Here is a 15,071-nt window from a genome sequence, read left to right on the forward strand (position 1 = left end):
GCTCACAGCTTGTTTGGACATTTACCATACGTAAGAGGCTGCTGTGGGTCATTTGTGAAAAGATCATTTGAATATTTGCTTTGAGAATTGTCCAGGGAGCAGCCAGGTGGAAGAGTTTCCTTTGGGCTGCCTCTGAGTATACGTTTGTACAGTCAGCAAATGTACAGTTGGAAGAGCAGTGCGGTTAGGATTGTACTTTACAGGTGTTATAAAGATCATTGTGGTGGAAAAGAGACAATTGAAGAAAAAATGCTTATCTTATCTGAGGATCTAGGCTCGCAGTAGAAAACTCTAAAAGGAGGGATCACCAGAAAGAGATCCTTCCCCATTGGTGGTCAGCGCTTAAATGGGGTCTAGGAGGAGTAGAATATATTCAGAATACATCACTTTTTATCTCAAAATTTTTAACAGCCATCCCTTACTTCAGGAACTTTTTTCTTTTACAAATTCATCACTTTTTCACGTCTTTTTCATTTTCTGGCACAAATAAATTTGTTTCACAAATTTTATGAATCCATCACTTTTTTTTTCATGAATTTCTCTCTTTTTCCAAGCAAATGTATTTTTTAACCTAGTGATGTTTTCCCGCTGTTTTTTTCATGAATTCATGTATTTTTTTAATTTTTTAAACCTTTTTTCACAAATTTAACATTTTTTTCATTATATCATTATTAGCCATTCATATTTCATATCACTATATCATATTAGTCGTAATATCATCATGTTGGTTTTTCATGAATTCATTCCTTTTTTCACCCCAATTTCTTTGTGAATTTTTAACTTTTTTTTTTCACAATTTCATCATGAATTCACCCAATTCTTTCACAAATGTGTTACCAGTTTTTGACACCATGCATTTTTTAAAGAAAGCATCATTTTTTCACACATTTATTGTATCCTATTTCACATTCTTTTCACAAATTTACCTATCATTTAAATCTTTTTTTTCATACAAATTATTTGAACTTTTCTTTACCTTTTTCACTTTTTTCCATGATTTTTTTTCACTTTTTCACAAATTCCTCCCTTTTTCCTGCAGATTCATGTATTTTCCCCTCACATTTATTATTTTTTCACCTATTTGTTTCTTTTTTTCACAACCTTTTTCATGAATTTATTATGTTTTTCATTTTTTCACTTTTTTCACATTTTTCCACTTCTTCACAAATGTATTGCTTCCTTTACACTAATTCATTGCTTAATGTTCTCCCTATTTAGAAGACGTGAATGAGATTTTGCTGCTCACCACTTTTTTTTCTCTTTTTACACAGTATTTTCATTAGGTTTTTCATCTTTTTTTTCCAAACATTTCACACATTTTTCACAATTCCATTTGATTTTTCATGAATTCATCCCTTTTTTACATGAATTTGTTGCATTCTCTTCAGAAATTTTGCAAGAAGTCATCATTTTTTTCATGTTATTCTTCTATTTTACAAATTCATGGCGCTCTGTCTAAGGAATTTTCATGGATACATCTTGGTTTTAGTTGGTTTTAGTTTTTTTGACTGAATCCAGTGCGTTTTTTTCTTCCACAATTTCTTCATGAGTTTTTTCCTTTTTTCCCCACAATTTTATCATGAATTAACCCTTTTTTTTTTTTAACAAATTCATCATCAATTTTTCTCATGCTTCTTTTTTTCAACTAATTCTTCCCTTTTTTCATGGATTCATCTCTTTACTTATTCTTCTCACAAATTTATCAATTTTTTCCACAAATTCATAGTTTTCTGCAATGCATATTTGTCTCTTCTTTGCAGAGAACCTGGCTGAAAGTTCACTGCTCAACAAGCTGCTCCACACCTCGCTGGTAGAGAACAGCCACCACGTGGAGGTGCTGCAGCAGGACCCCTCCTCCCCACTCTTCTCCATCAGAACCTTCAAGGAGCTGCACCTGTGAGTCCCCCAGCACCTGGCCTCGCACACCCCACTTCCTACAGAACGCCTCGGGTTGTGCTTTGTCACAGGAAAAAGGAGCTTTTACAGGGTGTGTACACCATGGGCTTCAACAGGCCTTCGAAGATCCAGGCGAATGCTCTGCCCATCTTGATGGCACATCCGTGAGTCCTGACCCCGCAGGAAGGGGTGAACCAGCCCCAGTGCTCTGCTTCCCTGTGGTGCTGGCGCACAGAGCCCAGACTTCTACTGCTAACATATCCCTTGCAGACCCCAAAATCTGATTGTGCAGAGCCAGTCTGGGACAGGCAAAACAGCAGCATTTGTCCTAGCCATGCTGAGCAGAGTGAAAGGTGCTGAGAGGTACCCCAGGTATGAGGCAGGGCACGGCCACTGCGTGGGGGCAAAGATCTAGGTTTGCTCCTGTTATGGATGGCTTTGGTGTGTTGCAGGCAGAGCTCTGGGTTCGTGTTCATTTTGTAATTGCTGTTGATTATAATCTCAAGTATCGTCATTGCTGCTCATCATAAACTCAAGCATCCTGGTTACTGCTCACTGTAATCTCGAGCATCCTGGTTACAGTTTTTTTAAATTTCTAATATTAAACATCCTAATTGATGCTCGTTATAGTCCTGGTTGCTAGTTGCTACTCATTTATACTTCTCAATGCTTTTTGATGCTTTTTGATGCTTACCTGTTGCCTAATACCTCTCCCCCCCTCCCAGTGCCTTTGTCTGGCTCCCACCTACCACCTGGCCCTGCAGATTGGCCACATGGCAGAGAAGATGGGGCGGTTCTGCAATGACATCAGGGTCACCTATGCTGTGCAGGGCAACAGAGGTTAGTCCAGCCCTGATGAGTGATTACAGCAGTTAGCAATCCCTAAGTGAATATAGGAATGCTCCATAAGCTCTGAAGTGTGTGCCAGGGGTTGTGCAGCGCTTGCTGAAGGAGCCTGCATTCACATGTGCTGCTGGTAAGGAGCCACCCTGATGACCACTGGCTTCTTTTTGACACAGACACCCATTTTGCTGATATCTAACCTCAAAAAGCTGCAGGGAAGCACTAAGCTCAGAAATTGCTACCTGAGATAGAGCTTCTCTTTGGAACTGAGGAAGTGAGGGACAAACAAACTGACAGAAACATATAATTTGTTGAGTTTCCCACTGGAAGCCCCTTTGCGCATTGTTTTGCCCATGCCTTGTCCATTCCGTCCTTCTTCCTTGTCCCTTTCTTTACTGTTCTGTGCTTGTTCCTTGTCTGTCCCTTTTCTTGTTTCCATTCCCATGTCTTTCCCATTTTTTTTGCCCTTAGTGCTAACGAGCTGCTAGGTCTGACCAGTTCTTCTCCTGCCCCAGGGCTCTCCCCAAGAACTGCCAGATGCTGCTTTTCTCAGCCACCTTCAAGGAAAATCTCTGGAAATTTGCCATGCAGATTGTCTCCAGGCCCGTCATCATCAAGCTGCGACAGGAGGAGCTCACTCTGACCAACATTAGGCAGTACTATTTTGTCTGCAGGAACTGAGAGCAGGAGTATGAGGCCCTCTGCAACCTCTATGGCAGCATCACCACTAGCCAGGCCATGATCTTCTGCCAGGTACATCTCATCTGCAAACAGGGAGTAACTAGTGTTCTGTCTGGTATGCTCAACCCAAGAGTGACCTCAGTGCTGCTCCACAGATTGCCACAATGAATGCAGGGGAGGGATGGGAAGCCCACAGACAGCATTTAAAACTCAATGTGGAAACAGCGCCTAATAGTTGAAACCACCTTTACTTAACTGGCTTGGTGGGCACTGCATGGAAACCATGCTCTGTTTCTTTAACCTTTATACTTTGTGTCTAGCAAAGACACTTTGTGATCCAACTTCTTGCCCTGCTGCATCATTTTTGCTCCTTTGTGTCCCAACTTCCCGCTTGTTTTTGCCTTATTTTGAGGCTCTGTCTATTCCAAAGCACCAGAGGCTCAATGGAAAGGAGCACAGGCATTGGGAATGTGAAGGACTGGCACTGAGCAAGCAATGATTTGGTAAAGTGATGTATTGGCATTAAGCTAGATGAGCGGTGTAAGGATTTGGGGAAGTTGAAGGGTCGTTGATTGAGAGCAGCAGATGCAGAGCTGCTGGGGAAGCTCAGCCTTTTCCCACTTATGCAGACTCACCGGAGTGCAGACTGGCTCTCAGTGAAGATAATTCAGGACGAGCACCAAGTGGCCATGCTGACAGCAGAGCTGTCCATCGTGCAGAGAGCTGATGTCATCCAGAGGTTTCATGATGGCAAGGAGAAAGTTCTCATCACCACCAATGTCTGTGCGAGAGGTCAGTCCCAAAAGCACACACTGAAGGGTGAAAATCTGCTTGCTTCCCCTATGAAAATTCCTTTGCTCTGAGCCCTGTCGTGTGGAAATCCCTTCACTTTTAACAATTTTAAGCACTTAGGTTTCATGCTTCAGGTTTCCAACTGTGCAGTGACAGGCAGAACTTTATCATGAAAGCTGAGGCTTTTGTCAATATGATTCTGTGAATTAGGAAAAATCGACCACAATGGGGACTCGAAGCCAAAAGGGATGATAAATGCAAGTTTATCACAGAAGTGATCACAAAAAGAAAAAAATGATCAGAAATGCAAGGAAAAATTGGTCAGAAAGGCAAGGAAAGAGGGATTAGAATGGAAATTTGAGAGAAAAAGTGATCAGAAATGCAAGTGAAGCAGTGATCTTGTCCAGTGTGCATAGCAATTAAGAAGCAGCCTTCGGAAGGGGCTGGGAGATGGCTTTTAGGGTGGTAGAAAAAAAGAAAGGCTCTTTTTGAGAATCCTCTGTCACTCAGGGATTGACGTGGCCCAAGTCACGATTGTGGTGAACTTCAGCCTTCCCACCAACCATCAGAAGCAGCCAGATTTTGAGACCTACTTGCACCGCATCAGGCGGACGAGGCGCTTTGGGTAGAGGAGCATTGCCTTCAATATGGTGGACAGCCACAGCACGCACCTCGTGCGCTGCATAGAGGAGCATTTCCGTGAGTGCCCCTGCTCCCTTGTTCCTCTGTTCCTCCAGTGCAGCCAAGGACTACAAGCTCACCACTTGGTCATCCACTTTTCACTTTTTTCACTTCTGCAGTAGCTGGAACTTCGTTTTTGGTTTAAAAAAAACAAACAACCAGGGACTGGGACTTCGCAGAGACAGAGCTGAGAAATGATTTAATAAGAAGATAAGATACAATTTAATAAGATATAATGAAAGATATACAATGATACAAAACAAGAAGACAAACTACAAAGATTAGAAGCAGGGCTAAGCACGCTGACCTGCCCCATTTTGCAGGCCCGTTTTCTGCTTTCTTTGGCCTCTCTTCTCTGTGTTTCTCCCTGCTGCCTCCTCTTCCATGTTCTGTTACAGGTTTCTAATAATTCTATTCTGTGATTCAGTTCCCTTACCCTTCCCACTACAGGTGTGTTTTTCTCACACTTTTCCCAGTTATAAAATGCAGGGGAGCCCCCTGGAGTGGTCCCTGTGATTTCCTAAATAACCTAGCAATTTTTGTTCTTTGTTCTTTGTAGTTGTCCCAGTGTTTGTTTGTTTCTCTCAGTTTTCTTTCTCTTTTTCTCCTTTTCTCTTTGTTTCCCAAAGATGAGACTTAATGTGGCAAACAGACCAGTGTGTGATTTCCAAGATGAAAAACCAAGTGATGGAGTCACCTCAATTATATGATCTTATTTCTTCATTCTCTACAGTCAATCATAATGTTGCGATTAAAGGGACAGGACCGTCTTACAAGGATAAAACATCTTCTAAATGTCGCTTGCTTTTAGGATAGAGCATCTTCCAAATCTTCCGTTTTTTAGATTAAAATATTGTATAAATGTTTGTTGTTTTGGGGATAAAACTTCTTTCGAAAATTGTACCTTAATTCCTATTGAGTGATGAAAATTGATGTGGGAGCCCAGATCACATCTCACCCCAACCCAAACTGATGTTTTTCACTTAAACCCTCTCTACAAATCTTGCTTTTTTTAGCAGCCCCAGAGCAGTGGCACCTTGCCATTGCCAGAGACGTTTTTCCTTCTTGCACTGACATTTTTTTCCTTTCTACAGAGACCAAGATCAAGAGGCTGGACCCAGATTGCATGGATAAGCTCGAGGAGCTGGAAAACCTAGCAAAAAACATGGCTTAGCTTCAAAGAACTCACGTTTCGGTTTAAAATGTATGGGAAATCCAGGAGAAAATCTCCCAGTTTTCTACGTTCCTGGAGGTACTTGGTTTTGTTGTGACATTTTAGAAGGAGAGTAGGGGAAAAATCCTCAGCCTAAAAAAATTATTCTGATTGGTTTCTTTGGTGTTTTGGGGGAATGTACCTTGGAGTTTTGTGGAAATGCTCCTTGATTTTCAGGCAGTGTTTGTCTGTTTTGGGCACTGTTGCTCTGTTTGGGATACTATTGCCCTGTTCTGGGCTCTGTTCCTTATTTTGAGGTGGTGGTTTGTGGTTCTGAGGCACTGTTTGTTGGCTGAGGGTACGATTCCTTGTTTTGTTGGTTGTTGTTTTTTTTTTTTCTTTGAAAGAAATAAGTTTAAAGCAGATGAGTCCCACTTCAGCCATCTTGGTGTCTAAGATTTGTGCAGAAACTAGTCTTGAAGAGAGGAAGCACTGTTCTGTAATGTGTTAATTTCAAGGAGTGTGAAGAGGAGTTGGAAACTCTGGGGAACCAAAAAACAGTTCATTAAAGATTAAAAAAAAAAAGGAAAAATGCTGTTTTTTTTCCTAATTTCTTTTTTTCCTTTTAAATTAAAGGAGTTTGATGCTAAATGATCCCTTTGTTTTAGAGGGTGTTCAGCATACAGCATCAAAAACATCCAATTACTCCAGTAATTTTCTCAGGTCAACACTAAAATGTTTTACATCACTGGTAAGTCTTGGCTCTTAATGGTGGACCTGATTTTCTGACATCAGGATTGAATTAATGGAAGGCTATGAGTTTGCACTGCAGTATTGCAATGAATGGAGTTATACCACAGAAATCTGCTGTGGACAGATGTGGGTAGTAACAACTAAAAGCCTCTTTCATCTCCATTTCCTACAAATTCTGCAGGAAATTCCTAAAAATTACCTGTTCTCACCCCTCTAGTTATTATTACAAAACTTTAATTGAGGAATCAACTTCACCTTATTTTGTTGGTGGTGCATTGTTTACTGAGTTGTCAATCTTAAGGCAGGTAGTGTCACATAACAAAGGTTTAACCAGTACAGACTTACCAAATACAGACAGAGATTACTAACTGAGCTGAATTTCAGCGTGCCAGGCATCTGCATCTCTCAACTTCAGAATATTGTTATTAACATTTACAGGTGTTTTTTTTTTTTCAAGTTCTAGGTTTTAAGGGAGGGGAAGGAAGATAATTTTTACTCTGGAACTGAAGCTGAATGTTTGCTTTCATTTTGCCAGTTGCATTGTCTTCCAGTACTCTACCAGCAGACAGATCAGCAGGAAGTCAGTTGATTTACAGCACGACACACTGACAATTATTTCCTGACTCAGAGGCTCAGCATTGTCTCCTAAGACCTAAATTGAGTTCAGTGAAGCAATGAGAGACCGCTGCTGCTTTAAGTTGGGTTTCTGTCAGTAAGAATGTGCTTTCTTGCTCAGTCTTTCTTCCCGTATCCATTCACAGTCTGCTTTCAACTATTCCCATCTATTAACAGGGACAATGGATGTAATACCCTTGCTTCTTACCTGTTTTTGTCATTTTTATATTCTTTCTAATGCATTTCTTTTAACTTTCATATAAAAGCCATGTTTAGTGCAGCTCTCTCCTTAGCTACTCCATGTTTTTCACAATTAAGATCTTCAAACAAGTGGACGTTAGTTAGCAGAAGATGTTCCTGCAAACCTGTGCCAACAGCTTGCCAAAATTGTCACAGCACAGCAGAAAAACAGCAAGAAAGGTGTTGACAGAAGCATGTAAGGCATACAGCTCCATGTACATGGCTTGTTCTGTGCAAAGACTGAGAGAATTGCAGGAATACGTAGGAAAATGTGGGGGTACCAGGCTCTGTGCAAGACACAAAGTGAACTTTTTTTAAAGCTGTAGATCTGGAAGATGTTAATTAATGTCAGTAAAATGGGAACAAAGAATTTAAGGCAAAAATAGAAATAAAATGTGTTAACAAGCTTCCCATTCTCTAAAATGCTTTGGGGTCTTAGTTTAAAAAGGTGATAGTTTTTGAGAAGATTTAATGTCTTTTTTCTTCCTTTCTCTTTTTTTTTTTATTTTTTTTTTTTTATTTTACAAAAAGTACAAAGAATGTTTTCCAGAACTGTGTTTGGAGGACACAGATGCCTTCGGGCACGGGAGCACAGACACTTGGTGCCAGTGTTCATGCCCTGCAACCCACACTCAGCTTCCACCTCAGCTCTACCCTGCTGCTTACATGATCTCCCTTACCTTCCCGGTGCTTCCAGATCTCCTGACTGTGGCTAAGGGTATCTTTTCAGCAGGCAGTCTGTATGTATGTCCTTTCCACTGCTCTCCACATTTTTCTTTCCCTTTACTCTTTATTCATTCATATACTTCCCAACTATTTGGCTGCTGTATGAGAGTTAGAAACTTGTCCCATCTCAAAACTATAATGAACTCTTTAGTCAACTTCTTAATTGTGTTTATCATAGAATCATATCATAGAATCATAGAACAGGCTGGGTTGAAAAGGAGCCACAATGACCATCTCGTTCCAACCCCTCCTATGTGCAGGTCGGCAGCCTGCAGTCCTGGTTGCCCAGTGCCACATCCAGCCTGGCCTTGAATGCCACCAGGGATGGGGCATCCACAACCCCCTTGGGCAACCTGTTTCAGTGCCTCACCATTCCCTTCAAGTATTGGAAGGCCACATTGAGGTCCCCATGGAGCCTTCTCTTCCCAAGTCTAAACAAGCCTGGTTCCTTCAACCTTTCTTCATAGCAGAGGTGCTCCAGCTCTCTGATCATCTTAGTGCCTGCTCTGAATCCGTTCCAAGAGCTCTGCGTCCTTCTTGTGCTGGGGGCCCCAGGCCTGGACGCAGCGCTACAGATGGGGCCTCTCAAGAGCTGAGCAGAGGGGGACAATCACCTCTCTTTCCCTGCTGCCACCCCTTTTTAATGCAGCCCAGAACAGTGTTGGCCTTCTGGGCTGCAGGCGCACACTGCTGGCTCATGTCCAGCTGCTCGTCCACCAGGACCCCCAAGTCCATCTCTGCAGGGCTGCTCTCAAGGAGATCTTTCCCCAGTCTGTATAAACACCTGGGATTGCCCTGACCTAAGTGCAGCACCCTGCACTTGGCCTTATTGAACCTCATTAGGTTTTTATGGGCCCACTTCTCCAGCCTGTCCAGGTCCCTTCCTTCCCTCCAGTGTATTGGCTGCACCACTCAGCTTGGTGTCATCTGCAAACTTGCTGAGGGTGTACTTGGTGCCATCATCTGTGTCATTGATGAAGATGTTAAAGAGCACTGGTCCCAAAATCAACCCCCCTTCCTGTCTCCAACTAACACATTTCTTCTACAAATATTCCCTGTTGAAGATAGACCTTCTTAAAGCAGCTGGGACGTGGCAGCCAGTTGAGGAGTGCTTTGTTGTTCACTCAGTTGTATCATGTACTTATGTTTGTTGACAATAAAGAGAAAACCTGTGCCTGTGTGCAGCCAGGATCCATCCCCTCCTAGATCTTGTGTAAGGGTTGGCAGTGGAGGCAAGAATGTTTTTCTTGAGATCTCTGCCTACCTGAGGCCTTCTGAATGTAAGCAGTTTTTTTCTTTTGCTTCTGCATCCCCAGCTGCTGCACTTATGCTTATCCTCACTTGCTTCAGCCTGGGACTCTGCTACCCTGCTATCATAGCTGTGTTTTCCATTGCATTATAGCGTTACAGCTGTTTTCCTCTATGTTCTTTAGTTTCCCTTTTTTTCCCTCCTTTTTATTGTCTTCCAGTTTCCAGCAGCACAGAGAGCAGGGCAATCAGAAGTTCTCTCTCCTCCCTTCTTTTTTTTTTTTTTTTAATTTATTATTCTTAATTATTCTACATTCTCTCACATTCCTTTTAATAAATCAATTCTATCTCAGTTGTTTTTTTCTTCTATTTCCCCCCCTTCTCTCATTGGGAGGGGTGTCATGTGATTAACTCTTCAAACTGCAACACAATTCAAAGAAATGATATGAAGTTAAATGCAATCCATTGTAATGGAATGAAATCCAATGTAACCCAAACTCTAACCATAAACCAAACACAATTCAGTGTAATGAAATACAATGCAATGGAATGAAACGAAATACAACATAATGGAATCTAATACAGTCATAATCCCAACCATAAAGCTAACTTAACCCTAACCTTTTCACTAAGTGTAATCTACCGCAAACATTAAACCAAACCATAATACAATGGGATGAAAAGTAATGCATAGCAAGGCAATTAAATGCATTACAATGGAATGCAATGCAATCCTAACCCTAACCGTAACCCTTATCCTAATCCTAGGTGTAGCCCAAGCCCTAATGCTAAACCTAACCCTAACTCTACCCCTAACACCAACCCCAACCCCAACACAAACCCTAACCTTAACTCTAAGCCTAACCCTAACCTGTAAGTAATACAATGGAATGAAACCAAATGCAATACAAAGCTAAATCCTAGTCAAGTTAAAGTTCATGAATTCAACAGATAAAGTTCATATAAAACATCTGCCCTTCCTGTCCAGACATTCTGCCATGTCTACCGATATATCACTTTTACCAAGGACAGAGAGAACTAACATGAGCAGAGTTACTGGAACTCAACAACAAAATGCCCATTTCCCTCTTTTTGGCTTTATTGTATAAAATGCATTATTTGCTTCTGAGTCTGTGGTTAGACTTTTATATTAAAAAAAAAAAAAAAAACCTGCGTGCAATTCTTATTCATATTGAGAGGGAATTGTGAAAAGAGACATCTCCATGGAGAATGTTATGTCCCTTTTAAATTAATGATTTTGATCTCTCATTTTTTGTAGCAACCTTCATTGAGAGGAAAAGAAATTTTTATAGGTCTGGGGAAGAAAGAGTTGAGAGGTCAGTTGTTGCACATACAGTCAGTGCATTAGTTGTAATCATAAAATCTCGAACTATTAACAGAGATTCTTCAAATTGGTAACCCACAGTTTCTTCTTGTTATCGTTCAACACCTGGTATGTATATGAAACAGTGCAGTGCTCACATTACTCAGACATCTGTGGCATGGTGTGTTTGGAAATGGCACAGAATAAAGAAATAACAAGAGCCTTTGTGAACCTGAGAGAGGAAGGGTCTTTATAGATGAGGGGATTAATCCCTCTCTCTGTTCATGTACTTTTTATTTATTACTCCATGCAATAAGGAATACAGAATGGCCAATGATAATTCATGCATGAAGATAACCCAAGGTAAGAAGCCACAAAAAAAGTGTAATAAGCTGACAAAGAAAAATCTCTAGCTTAGCAGCTGAGATGATTCCTGATTTTCTGAACAGTAACAAATGTGGCAACCAGGCATGGACTCAGATGTGGATGATCCAAATTGTTTATTACAGGTTCTCACGTCACTTACTTACATTCACAAGTTTTCTTTTTTAGTTTTCCCATCTGCCCTTACAACTTTCCTACCTGCCCTTACATGTCAACAAAGCATTCCATAAACTCTCCATAGCCGAGCATGGAGGCACTTAATCCAGAGCTGTGAGCCATTCCTTTTGCTTTTCTCTACTAGACGTGTCCTTGGTTCTCAGCCTTGCCATCTCATGCTGTTTATCTTGCTCCACAGCGTTTGTTCCAAACAGTCTCTCTTGTATTCCCACAAACAAGCATCATCCAGTCAGATTTTAAGAAAAAGCTCTTTTGTGTGCAGTGTTTTGCTCCCAATCATACCCCATTGTCTGCTTCGCAGAGCTTCTGAGCTGGCTCACTGACCATAAAGCTACTGACAAAAATAAGTGTGCTCTTAGCATGGACAAGAATAATTCATTTTACTTCTGTGCAGATTAAAATCTATATCATATTCAGACTTTAAGATAAATCCAGGTCTCTGAAGCAGTGGAGGAAGAAAAAGAAAACAGGAGGAGGGAGAAGAGGACCAGGAAATCCATTCAGAAACTATAGGAAAAAATAGATTTTAAGTGCAGAACGTCAGCTGGATACTCACTGTCTTCTCTAGCAGTGAACATTCAACTCTACAAAGCAACAATAGAAACAGACTGGAGCCTCTAGGCCTCTAACAGAAAATAAGTTCTTATTGAATGAAACATCTAACATATTCTGAAGCTTTCTCAAGTGACAGAAATAAAATGGTGTCACACTGAAAAAGTTATCCTAGCTGGTCTCTTACATATATCCAGTTTTTCTAAAAAAATAAATCAAGGAAATAAATCTTGTTGAAGTTAGAAACACATGCAGAAATACAAAGAAAAAGAAAGACAGAGTGGTTCTTCTGACAAGTGTGTTGAACTATGCTATATCTTTTCATCCTCTAAAACAAAGTTGCAAGTTCTTGCTTAATGATTACAGCTAAGCTTACATAAAATGGAAAACTGAAAAAAAAAAAAAAAGTATCTGTCAGATATTGGTGTTCCTAAGTCACATAGAGATGCAGCTGAGGTATTAAGGAATATCTGGCACTTGCATATCAACTTAAGAGATTTCTTTTTTATGTAAAATGAGTCTATTTTAATTTTGATCTAAATTTTGGCTTTCCAAGCTGGAAGAACAGAACTTCTGTATACTGTGTTAAGGAAAACTATCTAGTAATGTGTTAAATAAGACAGTATTTACAGATATTTTCATTTTTATAAGTTGTTAGAAAACAATATTTGCAAATGTATCTTTTTCTACCACTATTCTGTGCTTCTTTTTACTTGGTCTGCTAGTTCCATACTGTCATCTGAAATCTGAGAAGAAAACTCTCTAACTCCAATGTGGTGCTGGAAAGCAGCATTCCTTTATTCCTCACAATATGTACTGGGCAACATGACACATCAAGCACACGCTCTCAGAGCTCAAGTTCTACGTTTTAACAGTTAAGACATACATATGCAATACATTGGCATACACATTTGTTCTATTCCAAGAACTCATTAATATACAATAATGTCCTTCTGGACTTGCAAGGTAGCGGCCTCTGCTTATCTTAGACCACCTACTTCCTCCTCATTTTTCCATCATCAGCTTCATCACGGTGTCATCCTTTGGCTGATCCTTTAGCTGTTTTTCCCCAGTTTGGCAAGTTTCCATTGCCACAAGCAACTTCCTACCTTGGTGCATTGTAACTCAAAAAAATATGTGTGAAATCCAAGAAAGAGTCCTTGCACTGTGTGGACACAGATAAAAGTAGATTAGAATCATAGAGTCATAGAATCACAAGGTTGGAAAAGACCTGTAAGATCATCCAGTCCAACTGTCTTCTCATTACCACTTCTACCACAAGCACTAACCCACATCTCGCAGTTCCTCATCCAGACACCTCTTGAACACTTCCAGGGACAGTGATTCCACGACCTCCCTGGGCAGCCATTCCAGTGCCTGACCACTCTCTGAGATAAAAAGTTTTTCCTTGTGTCTAACCTAAACCTCCTCTGATACAACTTGCGGCCATTTCCCCGGGTCCTGTCCGTTGCCTGGGAGAAGAGGCCAAACCCCTCTTCACCCCAACCTCCCTTCAGGTAGTTGTAGAGAGCAATGAGATCTCCTCTGAGCCTCCTCTTCTCCAGACTAAAAAATCCCAACTCCCTCAGCCGCTCCTCATAAGATTTGTGCTCCAGACCCCTCACCAGTTTCGTTGCCCTTCTCTGGACACGTTCCAGGGCCTCAACATTTTTCCTGTAGTGAGAGGCCCAAAACTGAACACAATACTCGAGGTGCGGCCTCACCAGTGCTGAGTACAGGGGAACGATCACCTCCCTGCTCCTGTTGGCCACACTATTTGTAATGCAGGCCAGGATGCTATTGGCCCTCTTGGCCACCTGGATACAATGATGGCTCATGTTCAGCCAAGCATCAACCAACACCCCCAGGTCTCTTTCTTCTTCACAATCATCTAGCCACTCATCCCCAAGCCTATAGCGCTGCTTGGGGTTGTTGCGGCCAAAGTGCAGGACCCGACACTTGGCCTTGTTGAACCTCATCCCATTCATCTCAGCCCAGCGATCCAGCTTATCTAGATCCCTCTGTAGGGCCTCCCTACCCTCAGGCAGATCCACACCACCTCCCAACTTGGTGTCATCTGCAAGTTTACTGAGGGTGCACTCAATCTCCTCATCTAGGTCGTCAATAAATATATTAAACAAGATGGGCCCCAGTACAGACCCCTGGGGGATGCCACTCATAACGGGTCGCCAGCTGGACTTCACTCCATTAACCACTACCTGCTGGGCACGGCCCTCAGCCAGTTCCTTACCCAAAGAAGTGTATATCTGTCCAGACCACAGGCAGCCAGTTTCCCCAGCAGAAGCCTGTGAGAGACCATGTCAAAGACTTTGCTGAAGTCTAGGTAGACTATGTCAACAGCCCTTCCGTCATCTATCAGACTGGTCACCCAGCCACAGAAGGAGATGAGGTTGGTCAAGCATGACCTGCACTTCATGAACCTGTGCTGGCTGGGCCTGATCCCCTGGACACCACGCACATGCGATCTCACCCAAGATTATTTGCTCCATTACTTTCCCCAGTATCGAGGTCAGGCTAACAGGCCTATAGTTCCCCGGATCCTCCTTACGGCCCTTCTTGAAGATGGGAGTCACATCAGCAAGCCTCCAATCCTCTGGGACCTCTCCAGTTAACCAGGAGCGCTGATAGATGGCCTAGAGGGCTCGGCAATCACCCCCACCAGCTCCCTCAGCACCCGAGGGTGCAGCCCATCCGGTCCCATGGACTTGTGACAGTCCAGATGGAGGAGAAGCTCTCTGACTGTCTCCACCTGAATCGCCAGGGGTATATTCTGAGTAGGGTCCCAGAGTTCCAGATCAGGGCATAAAATGCCCAGCTGATGACTGGTCTGGCTATTAAAGGCAGTTGTAAAGAAGGCATTGAGGACCTCAGCCTTCTCCTTGTCCTCAGTGGCCACATTCCCTGCTGCATCAGGTATAGGATGAGAAATATCCTTGGTTCTTCTTTTGTCATTGATATATTTATAAAAGGATTTTTTACTGTCTT

At 41.9% G+C, this 15,071-nt stretch overlaps 1 pseudogene across 1 annotated transcript in view; it reads left to right on the plus strand.

Moving 5' to 3' along the window:
- The window catches only part of LOC100539637 (ATP-dependent RNA helicase DDX25-like), a 28,574-nt pseudogene extending 20,515 nt beyond the window's left edge, over positions 1-8,059 (plus strand). Inside the window, exons 3-10 of the transcript XR_014881784.1 lie at positions 1,761-1,896; positions 1,968-2,060; positions 2,167-2,264; positions 2,617-2,736; positions 3,215-3,492; positions 4,050-4,212; positions 4,723-4,911; positions 5,988-8,059. The product of XR_014881784.1 is annotated as an ATP-dependent RNA helicase DDX25-like (transcript). The remainder of the gene's footprint in view (positions 1-1,760; positions 1,897-1,967; positions 2,061-2,166; positions 2,265-2,616; positions 2,737-3,214; positions 3,493-4,049; positions 4,213-4,722; positions 4,912-5,987) is intronic.
- The last annotated feature ends 7,012 nt before the right edge of the window (positions 8,060-15,071 follow it).

The sequence above is a fragment of the Meleagris gallopavo genome, chromosome 2, assembly GCF_905368555.1.
Source record: "Meleagris gallopavo chromosome 2, MGAL_WU_HG_1.1, whole genome shotgun sequence".
In the NCBI taxonomy this organism is placed as follows: domain Eukaryota; kingdom Metazoa; phylum Chordata; class Aves; order Galliformes; family Phasianidae; genus Meleagris; species Meleagris gallopavo.